The 13,945-nt window shown below is 52.2% G+C and overlaps 1 protein-coding gene across 1 annotated transcript in view; it reads left to right on the top strand.

The window, feature by feature from the left end:
- The window catches only part of LOC144596124 (tensin-1-like), a 71,284-nt gene that overhangs the window by 4,515 nt on the left and 52,824 nt on the right, over positions 1 to 13,945 (top strand).

Raw genomic sequence — 13,945 nt, 5'->3', positions numbered from 1 at the left:
TCAGCGGGTCAGACAGCATCTCAGGAGAGAAAGAATGGGTGGCATTTCGGGTCGAGACCCTTCTTTAGACATGGATAGGACCGGTTTGGAGGGATATGGGCCAAACGCGGGCAGGTGGGACTAGTGTAGATGGGGCATGTTGGTCGGTGTGGGCAGGTGGGACTAGTGTAGATGGGGCATGTTGGTCGGTGTGGGCAGGTGGGACTAGTGTAGATGGGGCATGTTGGCCGGTGTGGGCAGGTGGGACTAGTGTAGATGGGGCATGTTGGTCGGTGTGGGCGGGTGGGACTAGTGTAGATGGGGCATGTTGGTCGGTGTGGGCGGGTGGGACTAGTGTAGATGGGGCATGTTGGTCGGTGTGGGCTGGTGGGACTAGTGTAGATGGGGCATGTTGGTCGGTGTGGGCAGGTGGGACTAGTGTAGATGGGGCATGTTGGTCGGTGTGGGCGAGTTGGGCCGAAGGGCCTGTTTCCATGCTGTATCACTGTGATTTTAGGATTCTTATTTTGATCTAATCGTGACAGTGTCCTGGTAAACTGCTTGTAGAAGCTACACAACGTCAGGGCAGCTGTTATCGTGGCTGTGTTTATTGTCAGGAGGTTGAGTACAACAGGGATGTTCGGCTGCAGTTATATAAGGCTTTAGAGAGAGCACGTGTGCTATGTGTGTACAGTTTTGCACTCCCTATTTAAGGAAGGATGTCGGTGTGTTGGGAACATTTCCCAGAAGGTTTACAAGACTGATCCCAGGAATGGCAGTGTTGCCTTTTGGCAGGGTTTAGTTTAGTTTAGAGATACAGCACGGAAACAGCCCCTTCGGCCCACCGAGTCCATGCCAACCAATTTAGAAGAGAGTTAGATAGAGCTCCAGGGGCTAGCGGAATCAAGGGATATGGGGAGAAGGCAGGCACGGGTTACTGATTGTGGATGATCAGCCATGATCACAACGAATGGCGCTGCTGGCTCGAAGGGCCGAATGGCCTCCTCTTGCACCTATTGTCTATGTTTCTATGACAGCGATCCCCGCACATTAACACTATCCTACACACACTGGGGGACAAATTTTACATTTACCAAGCCAATTAACCGACAAACCCACACGTCTTTGGAGTGTGGGAGGGAACCGGAGAAAACCCACGCAGGTCACGGGGAGAACGTGCAAACTCCGTACAGACAGCGCCCGTAGTCGGGATGGAACCCGGGTCTCTGGCGCCGTGAGGCAGCAGCTCTACCCGCTGCACCACCGCACCACCGCACCACCTTATTTGGCGCATATGCAACTGCACAGTTAAATTATGTTTGCATAGATTACACATGTTTTACCACCTTCATTCAAAGTTCAAAATCCGGTCAGCCCGCCCGCCTGCTGTATCTCAAACCTAAACTAAACTGAACTACGATAACAACATTTAAGAAACATTTGGGCAGGAACATGGATAGTTGACGTTTCACAAAATGCTGGAGTAACTCAGCGGGTCAGACAGCATCTCAGGAGAGAAAGAATGGGTGGCATTTCGGGTCGAGACCCTTCTTTAGACATGGATAGGACAGGTTTGGAGGGATATGGGCCAAACGCGGGCAGGTGGGACTAGTGTAGATGGGGCATGTTGGTCGGTGTGGGCAGGTGGGACTAGTGTAGATGGGGCATGTTGGTCGGTGTGGGCAGGTGGGACTAGTGTAGATGGGGCATGTTGGTCGGTGTGGGCAGGTGGGACTAGTGTAGATGGGGCATGTTGGTCGGTGTGGGCAAGTTGGGCCGAAGGGCTGTGTGACTCTGAATAAAGCAGACAGCCATTGAGTGTGCGGGTTGTGCAGGGTGATCGGGAAGGTGGGCTAATCGCTCCATGGCTGCAGCTCCGTGTTTCTAGTCCACGTTTCTCCGTGTGTCCAGTCCGGTTTCCTCCCACACTCCAAAGACTTACAGGTTTGTAGTTTAGACACAAATGCTGGAGTAACTCAGCGAGTCAGGCAGCATCTCTGGAGAGAAGGAATGGGTGACGTTTTGGGTCGAGACCCTTCTTCAGACTCAAGGCAAGGGTCATTCAGAAGAGGTCGGAAGGAGGATCTCGACCCGAAACGTCACGACAGTGTAGGCCCGGACAGTGTAGGCCCGGACAGTGTAGGCCCGGACAGTGTAGGCCCGGACAGTGTAGGCCCGGACAGTGTAGGCCCGGACAGTGTAGGCCCGGACACTGTAGGCCCGGACACTGTAGGCCCGGACAGTGTAGGCCCGGACAGTGTAGGCCCGGACAGTGTAGGCCTGGACACTGTAGGCCCGGACAGTGTAGGCCCGGACAGTGTAGGCCTGGACAGTGTAGGCCTGGACAGTGTAGGCCTGGACACTGTAGGCCAGGACAGTGTAGGCCCGGACAGTGTAGGCCCGGACACTGTAGGCCCGGACAGTGTAGGCCCGGACAGTGTAGGCCCGGACAGTGTAGGCCTGGACACTGTAGGCCCGGACAGTGTAGGCCCGGACAGTGTAGGCCCAGACACTTTAGGCCCGGACAGAGTAGGCCCAGACAGTGTAGGCCCGGAGGCCCGGGCGCCGCCTGACGGAGGTTGTGTAGCAACCCGCCTCCCGGCCCGGGCGGCCGCCATTGGTGGAGCGGGAGCACGTGGCCGCTGGCTGGGTGAGGTCACGTGGGGCGCGGGGCGGTGACGTCACCTTGTCCTGTATTTGGGAGTGAGATAGTTGGCAACCCTAGTTTAACGTTGGCACTCACTGCCTCTCTCCCCCTGCTCTCCCCATCTCCCTCTCCCTCTGTCTCTCCACTCCACACTCTTGACCCACAGGAAGGGTCTCGACCCGAAACGTCACCCATTCCTTCTCTCCAGAGATGCTGCCTGACCCGCTGAGTTACTCCAGCACTTTGTTGTTCTATCTTCGGTGTAAACCAGCATCTGCAGTTCCTTCCCGCAGAATAGTGAGCGGCCTGGATAGAGTGGATGTGGAGAGGATGTTTCCACAAGTGGGAGAGTCTAGGACCAGAGGGCACAGCCTCAGAATTAAAGGACGTTCCTTTAGGAAGGAGATGAGGAGGAATTTCTTTAGTCAGAGGGTGGTGAATCTGTGGGATTCTTTGCCACAGACGGCTGTGGAGGTCACAAGTCAGTGGGTATTTTTAAGGCAGAGATAGATAGATTGTTGATCAGTGCGGGTGTCAGGGGTTATGGGGAGAAGGCAGGAGAATGGGGTTAGGAGGGAGAGATAGATCAGCCATGATTGAATGGTGGAGTAGACTCGATGGGCCGAATGGCCCAATTCTGCTCCTATAACCTGTGGACTTGTGCACATCTCTCGACCCACGCTTGCCGGCCACTCGTTAGAAACATAGAAAACAGGTGGAGGAGGATGCTGTTCGGCCCCTCGAGCCAGCACCTGCCTTCTCCCCGGATCCCGTGATCCCGTCGGCCCGCGGAGCTGAGCTCCCCTGTATCTTACGAGAACGATCTCTCTGCCTCTCCCTTCCCCTCTCATCCTTGCTGTCTGCATTCCCATATATAGCCCTGTGCTGCTGTGCTGTTCAATGCCAGCATGTTGTTCAGTCTGGCTACACTCTGTGCTCAGAGCGTGTGAGCATATCGCTGCGGTCAGACTGTGGGCAGCATGCGGGCAGGCTGGCGTCTGTGACACCATCGTGTGTGTGTGTGTGTGTGCAGGTAAGGTCACCCATCTCTCTGCTCCACCTCTGTCCATCCTCACCTGTACCGACGTAGAGTGAAAAGCTTTTATGTTGAGTGCTAGCCAGTCAGCAGAAAGACAGTGTGATATTGTACTCTTTGGGAAGGGGCTGCAGATGCTGGTTCACACCCAAGGTAGACACAGAGTACTGGAGTAACTCAGCGGGTCAGGCAGCATCTGTGGAGAACATGGATAGGTGACGTTTCACAGAGTGCTGGAGTAACTCAGCGGGTCAGGCAGCATCTGTGGAGAACATGGATAGGTGACGTTTCACAGAGTGCTGGAGTAACTCAGCGGGTCAGGCAGCATCTGTGGAGAACATGGATAGGTGACGTTTCACAGAGTGCTGGAGTAACTCAGCGGGAGAAGGAACTGGTGACGTTTTGTGTCGAGACACTTCTTCAGACTTGTGTCTATCTTCGGTGTATAACCAGCATCTGGTTTATACATGATTACAATCGAGCCGTCCACAGTGGACAGATACAGGGTAAGGGAATAACGTTCAGTGCAAGGTAAAGCCGGCAAAGTCCGATCAAGGATAGTCCGAGGGTCTCCAATGAGGTAGATGGGAGGTCAGGACCGCTCTCTAGTTGGTGAGAGGACGGTTCAGTTGCCTGATAACAGCCGGGAAGAAACTGCCCCTGAATCTGGAGGTGTGCGTTTTCACACTTCTGTACCTCTTGCCCGATGGGAGAGGGGAGAAGAGGGAGTGGCCGGGGTGAGACTGGTCCTTGATGATGCTGCTGGCCTTGCCGAGGCAGCGTGAGGTGTAGATGGAGTCGGTGGGAGGGAGGTTGGTTGGTGTGATGGTCTGGGCTGCGTCCACAGCTCTCGCCGGTTTCTTGCTGGTCTTGGATGGAGCTGTTCCCAAACCGTGCCAAGATGCATCCCGATAAAATGCTTTCTACGGCGCCTCTGTAGAAGTTGTCATCAAAGTATTATTGGAGATTTGTGAGATGCTGCCTCACCCACTGAGTTACTCCAGCACTCTGTGAAACGTCACCTATCCATGTTCTCCACAGATGCTGCCTGACCCACTGAGTTACTCCAGCACTCTGTGTTTGTCTTTGATGTACGTCAGCATCTGCTGTTCTTTGCAAAGCCTCGTTTTGCATGCCACAGATCAGATAATACTGTGATATTATATAATACTCTACAATACAAATACAATTAAGTCAAATTCAAGTACAATAGTTCATAATCATGTACAGTCTTTCTGCTGCCTGGTTAGAGCGTGACCAAAACTTTTCACTGTACAACTGACAATAGACAATAGGAGCAGGAGGAGGCCATTCGGCCCTTCGAGCCAGCACCTCCATTCAATGTGATCATGGGTGATCATCCACAATCAGTACCCCGTTCCTGCCTTCTCCCCATACCCCCTGACTCCGCGATCATTAAGAGCTCTATCTAACTCTCTCTTGAAAGCATCTAGTGAATTGGCCTCCACTGCCCTCTGAGGTAGAGAATCCCACAGATTCACAACTCTCTGGGTGAAAAAGTTCATCCTCATCTCCGTTCTAAATGGCCGACCCCTTATTCTTAAACTGTAAACGCGGCAATAAACTAATCTGAATTAAACAAGGCAGAGCAAAAACGAAGATACAGAGTGAAGAATATAGTTCTCAGCCTAGTCACAGATCGTCAGAGAACGATTGTGTGGGACTTTGTTCCTTTGGAGTGTCAGGGCTGAGGGATGACCTTACTGAGGTGTACAAGATCATGAGGGGCACAGATAAAGTGAACGCTCACGGTCTTTTCCCCAGGGTAGAGGATTCTAAACTAGAGGGCACGGGGTTAATGAGAGAGGGGAGAGAGTTAAGAGGAACATCAGGGGCAACGTTTCCACTCAGAGGGTGGTCTGTATCTGGAACGAGCTGTAGATGACGATACAAATATGACTTTTGAAAGACATTTGGAGAGATATGAGGGGTTTTAGAGGGAGACTAGACCCTGGACCCGTTGGGCTCACACCTCTCCTGCATTGGTGCAGCACCCTCTCCTCCCCCCCTCTCCCTTCCCCCACCCCCACTCCTCCTCTTCCTCTCCCCCCCTCCTCCCTCCCACCCCCCCCCACCACCCCGAGTTGTAACTAGGGAAATTGACAGGGGAGAGCCGGTGGATGTGGTGTACCTCGACTTTCGGAAAACCTTCGACAAGGTCCCACATAGGAGATTAGTGGGCAAAATTAGAGCACATGGTATTGGGGGTAGGGTACTGACATGGATAGAAAATTGGTTGACAGACAGAAAGCAAAGAGTGGGGATAAATGGGTCCCTTTCAGAATGGCAGGCAGTGACCAGTGGGGTACCGCAAGGCTCGGTGCTGGGACCGCAGCTATTTACAATATACATTAATGACTTGGATGAAGGGATACAAATTTGCAGATGATACAAAGCTGGGTGGCAGTGTGAACTGTGAGGAAGATGCTATGAGCTTGCAGGGTGACTTGGACAGGTTGTGTGAATGGGCGGATGCATGGCAGATGCAGTTTAATGTGGATAAGTGTGAGGTTATCCACTTTGGTGGTAAGAATAGGAAGGCAGATTATTATCTGAATGGTGTCAAGTTAGGAAAAGAGGACGTACAACGAGATCTGGGTGTCCTAGTGCATCAGTCACTGAAAGGAAGCATGCAGGTACAGCAGGCAGTGAAGAAAGCCAATGGAATGTTGGCCTTCATAACAAGAGGAGTTGAGTATAGGAGCAAAGAGGTCCTTCTGCAGTTGTACAGGGCCCTAGTGAGACCGCACCTGGAGTACTGTGTGCAGTTTTGGTCTCCAAATTTGAGGAAGGATATTCTTGCTATTGAGGGCGTGCAGCGTAGGTTTACTAGGTTAATTCCCGGAATGGCGGGACTGTCATATGATGAAAGACTGGAGCGACTGGGCTTGTATACACTGGAATTTAGAAGGATGAGAGGGGATCTTATAGAAACATATCAAATTCTTAAAGGATTGGACAGGCTAGATGCAGGAAAAATGTTCCCGATGTTGGGGGAGTCCAGAAGCAGGGGCCACAGTTTAAGAATAAGGGGTAGGCCATTTCGGACTGAGATGAGGAAAAACCTTTTCACCCAGAGAGTTGTGAATCTGTGGAATTCTCTGCCACAGAGGGCAGTGGAGGCCGATTCACTGGATGTTTTCAAGAGAGAGTTAGATAGAGCTCTTTGGGCTAAAGGAATCAAGGGGTATGGGGAGAAGGCAGGAACGGGGTACTGATTGTGGATGATCAGTCATGATCATATTGAATGGCGGTGCTGGCTCGAAGGGCTGAATGGCCTCCTCCTGCACCTATTGTCTATGTTTCTATGAGAGGCGAAGCACGGGTTACTTGATGTTAGAGGTCAATATTGATACCTCTGGAGTGTCAGCTGCCCAATCAAGATATGAGGTGCTGTTATCTTCAGTCATCTAGTCACAGAGTGCTACAGTGTGGAAACAGGCCCTTCGGTCCAACCTGCCCACACCGGCCAACATGCCCCATCTACACTAGTCCCACTTGCCCGCGTTTGGTCCATATCCCTTCAAACCTGTCCTATCCATGTACCTGTCTAACTGTTTCTTAAACATTGGGATAGTCCCAGCCTCAACTACCTCCTCTGGCAGCTCGTTCCATACACCCACCACCCTCTGTGTGAAAAAGTTACCCCTCAGATTCCTATTAAATCTTTTCCCCTTCACCTTGAACCCATGTCCTCTGGTCCTCGATTCCCCTACTCTGGGCAAGAGACTCTGTGCATCTACCCGATCTATTCCTCTCATGATTTTGTACACCTCTATAAGATCTCCCCTCATCCTCCTGCGCTCCATGGAATAGAGACCCAGCCTGCTCAACCTCTTCCTGTAGCTCACACCCTCTAGTCCTGGCAACATCCTCGTAAATCTTCTCTGAACCCTTTCCAGCTTGACAACATCTTTCCTATAACACGGTGCCCAGAACTGAACACAATATTCTAAACGCGGCCTCACCAACGACTCATTGGTGAATGTAGGAAAATAACTGCAGATGCTGGTATTTATTCACAGAGTGCTGGAGTAACTCAGCGGGTCAGGCAGCATCTGTGGAGAACATGGATAGGTGACGTTTCACAGAGTGCTGGAGTAACTCAGCGGGTCAGGCAGCATCTCAGTAGAGAAGGAATGGGTGACGTTTCAGGTCGAGACCCTTCTTCAGATTCCCCTGCTCGGGGTAGAAGACAGTGGTGGGGAAGGGCCTGTTTCCAGGGTACGTGACTCAGTGACCAGAGTGGGTCGAGCCAGTTGATTATGTTGGCTGCGTTCCCAACTTGCTCTCTGCTTTATATTATTGCAACTGCCTGTTATTTCCCAGCACCAGGGCGATTCTGCTGATTATTGCAATATTGTTCTGACGGAAGTTGATGACTGGGCAGCAACTAATGGACAACCCGTCAGGGGATTGTGCTGAGATTTGTACCAACCCAGCAATTCGTAAATATATGTGTAGAAAGGAACTGCAGATGCTGGTTTAAAACGACAGTGGACACAAAGTGCTGGAGTAACTCAGCGGGTCAGGCAGCATCTGTGGAGAACATGGATAGGTGACGTTTCACAGAGTGCTGGAGTAACTCAGCGGGTTATAGAAACATAGAAACATAGAAAATAAGTGCAGGAGGAGGCCATTCGGCCCTTCGAGCCAGCACCGCCATTCATTGTGATCATGGCTGATCATCCACAATCAGTAACCCGTGCCTGCCTTCTCCCCATACCCCTTGATTCCACTAGCTCCTAGAGCTCTATCTAACTCTCTCTTAAACCCCTCCAGCGATTTGGCCTCCATTGCCCTCTGTGGCAGAGAATTCCACAAATTCACAAATCTCTGGGTGAAAAAGTTCCTTCTCACCTCATTTTTAAATGGCCTCCCCTTTATTCTTAGACTGTGTGGCCCCTGGTTCTGGACTCCCCCAACATTGGGAACATGTTTCTTGCATCTAGCTTGTCCAGTCTTTTTATAATTTTATACGTCTCTATAAAATCCCCTCTCATCCTTCTAAACTCCAGTGAATACAAGCCCAGTCTTTCCAATCTTTCCTCATATGACAGTCCCGCCATCCCGGGGATTAACCTGGTGAACCTACGCTGCACTGCCTCAATTGGTCAGACAGCATCTGTGGAGAACATGGATAGGTGACGTTTCACAGAGTGCTGGAGTAACTCAGTGGGTCAGGCAGTATCTGTGGAGAACATGGATAGGTGACGTTTCACAGAGTGCTGGAGTAACTCAGTGGGTCAGGCAGCATCTGTGGAGAACATGGATAGGTGACGTTTCACAGAGTGCTGGAGTAACTCAGTGGGTCAGGCAGCATCTGTGGAGAACGTGGTTGAGTTACTCCAGCACTCTGTGTCTATGTTTGGGACCGTTGAGTGGAGTGGAGGGGTGGGTGGGGAGTGGGATTAGATGCCGTTGCAGTGAGTGGGAACAGATCGCATCTGCTGGGGTTGAGTGATGGTGGGTGTGAGAAGTCTTGCGTGGAGTTTCTGCACAGTGGGAATAATCAGAAAGGAATTTGTTTGTTCGTGTTTGTATAAGTTAGCTGCACTACGAGTTTACGTTCTTGCATAAGTGCTATTTATTACAAATCGTTAAAGTAAATGACTGTAAAATGCTGACAGGCAGGCAGAAACCGCTGGGGCACGTTTCCACACACTAGTTTAGTTTAGTTTAGTTCAGATATGGTGCGGAAACAGGCCCTTCGGCCCATCGGGTCGGCGCCGACCAGCGATCCCCACACACTAACACTATCCTACACAAACTAGGGACTATTGACATTTACATCAAGCCAATTAACCTACAAACCTCTGTGGGAAAGAACTGCAGATGCTGGTTTAAATGGAAGGTAGACACAAAGTGCTGGAGTAACTCAGCGGGTCAGGCAGCATCTGTGGAGAGAAGGAATGGGTGCTTTTCGGGTCGAGACCCTTCTTCAAACTTCTTCTGACTCTTGCCCCTTGCCTTGAATTCAGTCTGAAGAAGGGTCTTGACCCGAAACATCACCCATTCCTTCTCTCCACAGATGCTGCCCGACCCGCTGAGTTACTCCAGTATTTTGTGTCTAAACTGCAAACCTGCACGTCTTTGGAGTGTGGGAGGAAACCGGAGCACCCGGAGAAAACCCACGCAGGTCACGGGGAGAACGAGCAAACTCCGTACAGACAGCACCCGTAGTCGGGATGGAACCCGGGTCTCTGGCGCCGTGAGGCAGCAGCTCTACCCGCTGCACCACCGTGACCGCACAATCTACCACATGACAGACCGGGATTAATCAGAGCAGTTTCCTGTTTATTCCTTCTGATTGCAAAGCAATTAGAAATGCCGTCACCAAATTCCTGGTCTGGAGAAGATTCCAGAATGCGTCTCGTCAGAATAAAGGTTATTTTCGTTTATGGAGATGTAACCTATAACTCAGGGCTAGAGGGATGATTTAGTTCAGTTTAGATCAGAGATACATCGCGGAAACAGGCCCTTCGGCCCACCGAGTCCGTGCTGACCAGCGATCCCCGCACACTAACACTATCCTACACACACAAGGAACAATTTACATTTGCACCAAGCCAATTAACCTACAAACCTGCACGTCTTTGGAGTGTGGGAGGAAACCGGAGCGCCCGGAGAAAACCCACGCAGGTTACGGGGAGAACGTACAAACTCCGTACAGCACCTGTTCAGTTCAGTTCATTGTCACGTGTACCGAGGTACAGTGAACCGCTTGTGTTGCGCGCTAACCAGTTAGCGGAAAGACAATACATGATTACAATCGAGCCGTCCACAGTGAACAGATACAGGGTAAGGGAATAACGTTCAGTGCAAGGTAAAGCCAGCAAAGTCCGATCAAGGATAGTCCGAGGGTCTCCAATGAGATAGATGGGAGGTCAGGACGAAAGACACTAGAGGAACAAGATAGACCACCTGACCCTAAAAACCGTAGTAGGTCACGGCACCATTTTAGTCGGCAGAAACTTGCAGAAACAATTAAAAAGAAAAATAACAAAAATCTGTGAATTGATAGATGAGATATATTCTGTATTTTAATGGTATCATCACACACACTGTTCCCCCACAACACTGATCACACTGCGAGAGGCAGAGCGAACGGCGGGTTTTGCCGACTAAAATGGCTCCTTTGCTTACTACACTTCAGTGTAGGCGATTTCAATGGAGTGGTCCATCTTGTTCCTCTAGTATCTTTGGTCAGGACCGCTCTCTAGTTGGTGAGAGGACGGTTCAGTTGCCTGATAACAGCCGGGAAGAAACTGCCCCTGAATCTGGAGGTGTGCGTTTTCACACTTCTGTACCTCTTGCCCGATGGGAGAGGGGAGAAGAGGGAGTGACCGGGGTGAGACTGGTCCTTGATGATGCTGCTGGCCTTGCCGAGGCAGCGTGAGGTGTAGATGGAGGCGGTGGGAGGGAGGTTGGTTTGTGTGATGGTCTGGGCTGCGTCCACAACTCTCTGCGGTTTCTTGCGGGTCTTGGATGAGCTGTTCCCAAACCGTGCCGAGATGCGTCCCGATAAAATGCTTTCTCTGGTGCATCTGTAGAAGTTGGCCTGACCTGCTGAGTTACTCCAGCACTCTGTGAAACGTCACCTATCCATGTTCTCCGCAGATGCTGCCTGACCCGCTGAGTTACTCCAGCACTCTGTGAAACGTCACCTATCCATGTTCTCCACAGATGCTGCCTGACCCGCTGAGTTACTCCAGCATTTTGGGTTACCCTAAATAACAGCCAGGACTGCATTTCTTCGAGGCCAGTTTCTTGCAAACCCCTCACACCTGCATGCACTCACTCACTCCGACCACGCCGAGCAGACATGCAGCACATCGCAAGAAATGCAGCTAGGCTTTTCCAAGTTGCAATTTTAACATTGAGCAGGGGTGGAGAGAGTGGATGTGGAGAGGATGTTTCCACCAGTGGGGGAGTCTCGGACCAGAGGTCACATCTCTGCTGGGGCTGTACAAGGCGCTGGGCACAGGGGTGTGTGTGTGATGCTGGGGCTGTACAAGGTGCTGGGCACAGGGGTGTGTGTGGGGCTGGGGCTGTACAAGGCCCTGGGCACAGGGGTGTGTGTGTGATGCTGGGGCTGTACAAGGTGCTGGGCACAGGGGTGTGTGTGATGCTGGGGCTGTACAAGGTGCTGGGCACAGGGGTGTGTGTGATGCTGGGGCTGTACGCTGGTCAGGCCACATTTGGAGTATTGGGCAGTTTTGGGCCCCGTATCTGAGGAAGGATGTGCCGGCTCTGGAGAGGGTCCAGAGGAGGTTTACAAGAACGATCCCAGGAATGAGTGGGTTAACATATGATGAGCGTTTGTGGGCACTGGGCCTGTACTCGCTGGAGTTTAGAAGGATGAGGGGGGACCTCATTGAAACGTACAGAATAGTGAGCGGCCTGGATAGAGTGGATGTGGAGAGGATGTTTCCACTAGTGGGAGAGTCTAGGACCAGAGGGCACAGCCTCAGAATTAAAGGACGTTCCTTCGCGAAGGAGATGAGGAGGGATTTCTTCAGTCAGAGGGTGGTGAATCTGTGGGATTCTTTGCCACAGACGGCTGTGGAGGCCACAAGTCAGTGGGTATTTTTAAGGCAGAGATAGATAGATTCTTGATCAGTGTCAGGGGTTATTGGGAGAAGGCAGGAGAATGGGGTTAGGAGGGAGAGATAGATCAGCCGTGATTGAATGGTAGAGTAGACTTAGACAATAGACAATAGGTGCAGGAGGAGGCCATTCGGCCCTTCGAGCCAGCACCGCCATTCACCGTGATCATGGCTGATCATCCACAATCAGTACCCCGTTCCTGCACTCTCCCCGTACCCCCTGCCCTCTCCCCATACCCCCTGCCCTCTCCCCATACCCCCTGCCCTCTCCCCATACCCCCTGCCCTCTCCCCGTACCCCCTGCCCTCTCCCCGTACCCCCTGCCCTCTCCCCGTACCTCCTGCCCTCTCCCCGTACCCCCTGCCCTCTCCCCGTACCCCCTGCCCTCTCCCCATACCCCCTGCCCTCTCCCCGTACCCCCTGCCCTCTCCCCGTACCCCCTACCCTCTCCCCATACCCCCTGCCCTCTCCCCATACCCCCTGCCCTCTCCCCGTACCCCCTGCCCTCTCCCCGTACCCCCTGCCCTCTCCCCGTACCCCCTGCCCTCTCCCCATACCCCCTGCCCTCTCCCCATACCCCCTGCCGTCTCCCCGTACCCCCTGCCCTCTCCCCGTACCCCCTGCCCTCTCCCCGTACCCCCTGCCGTCTCCCCGTACCCCCTGCCCTCTCCCCATACCCCCTGCCCTCTCCCCGTACCCCCTGACTCCTCTATCACTTGATGGACAAAATGGCCCTAATTCTGCTCCTATCATTTATTAACTTGTGGCGTTGCTGAGTCAAAAATGAATGATTGTCTTAGCACGGTGGTGCAGCGGGTAGAGCTGCTGCCTCACGGCGCCAGAGACCCAGGTTCCATCCCGACTACGGGTGCTGTCTGTACGGAGTTTGTACGTTCTCCCCGTGACCTGCGTGGGTTTTCTCCGGGCGCTCCGGTTTCCTCCCACACTCCAAACACGTGCAGGTTTGTGGGTTAATTGGCTTCGGTAAAAATTGTAAATTGTCCCCAGTGTGTGTAGGATAGTGTTAGTGTGCAGGGATCGCTGGTCGGCGCGGACCTGGTGGGCCGAAGGGCCTGTTTTCACACTGTGTCTCTGAAGTATACTAAACTAGACTAAGCCCTAGGCTGCCAATTGACTTCACCAACAAATCAAATAAAAATCGAGGTCAAAAATATGCTCCAAACATTTACATAACACATCGGCATGCTTGGGCAGTACCTTGAGAAATGTTGTTGTGTGTGCGTCTCTCCTTTTATGGTCTGACACAGCGTGCCGAGGTAGGAGAACTGCGAAAGAAAGGTTATTTTTGTTTGTTAATTGTGAAATATTTTGGCCGTACAATCAGCGTTGGGAGAAGCAGTTTTGCCAACAACTTTGACACAGCCAGACCTGCCCCACTGAGAATGGTCAGGAACACAACACCCTTCAGTTCAGTTAGTTCAGTTTAGAGATACAGCGCGGAAACAGGCCCTTCGGCCCACCGAGTCCGCGCCGACCAGCGATCCCCGCACACTAACACTATCCTACACACACCGGGGACGATTTACAATTTAATAGAAGCCAATTAACCTACAAACCTGCACGTGTTTGGAGTGTGGGAGGAAACCGGAGCGCCCGGAGAAAACCCACGCAGGTCACGGGGAGAACGTACAA

Source organism: Rhinoraja longicauda, chromosome 8, assembly GCF_053455715.1.
Source record: "Rhinoraja longicauda isolate Sanriku21f chromosome 8, sRhiLon1.1, whole genome shotgun sequence".
NCBI classification, from domain to species: domain Eukaryota; kingdom Metazoa; phylum Chordata; class Chondrichthyes; order Rajiformes; family Arhynchobatidae; genus Rhinoraja; species Rhinoraja longicauda.
The sequence above is the reverse complement of the archived record's forward strand: the minus strand, read 5'-3'. Positions and strand labels throughout refer to the sequence as shown.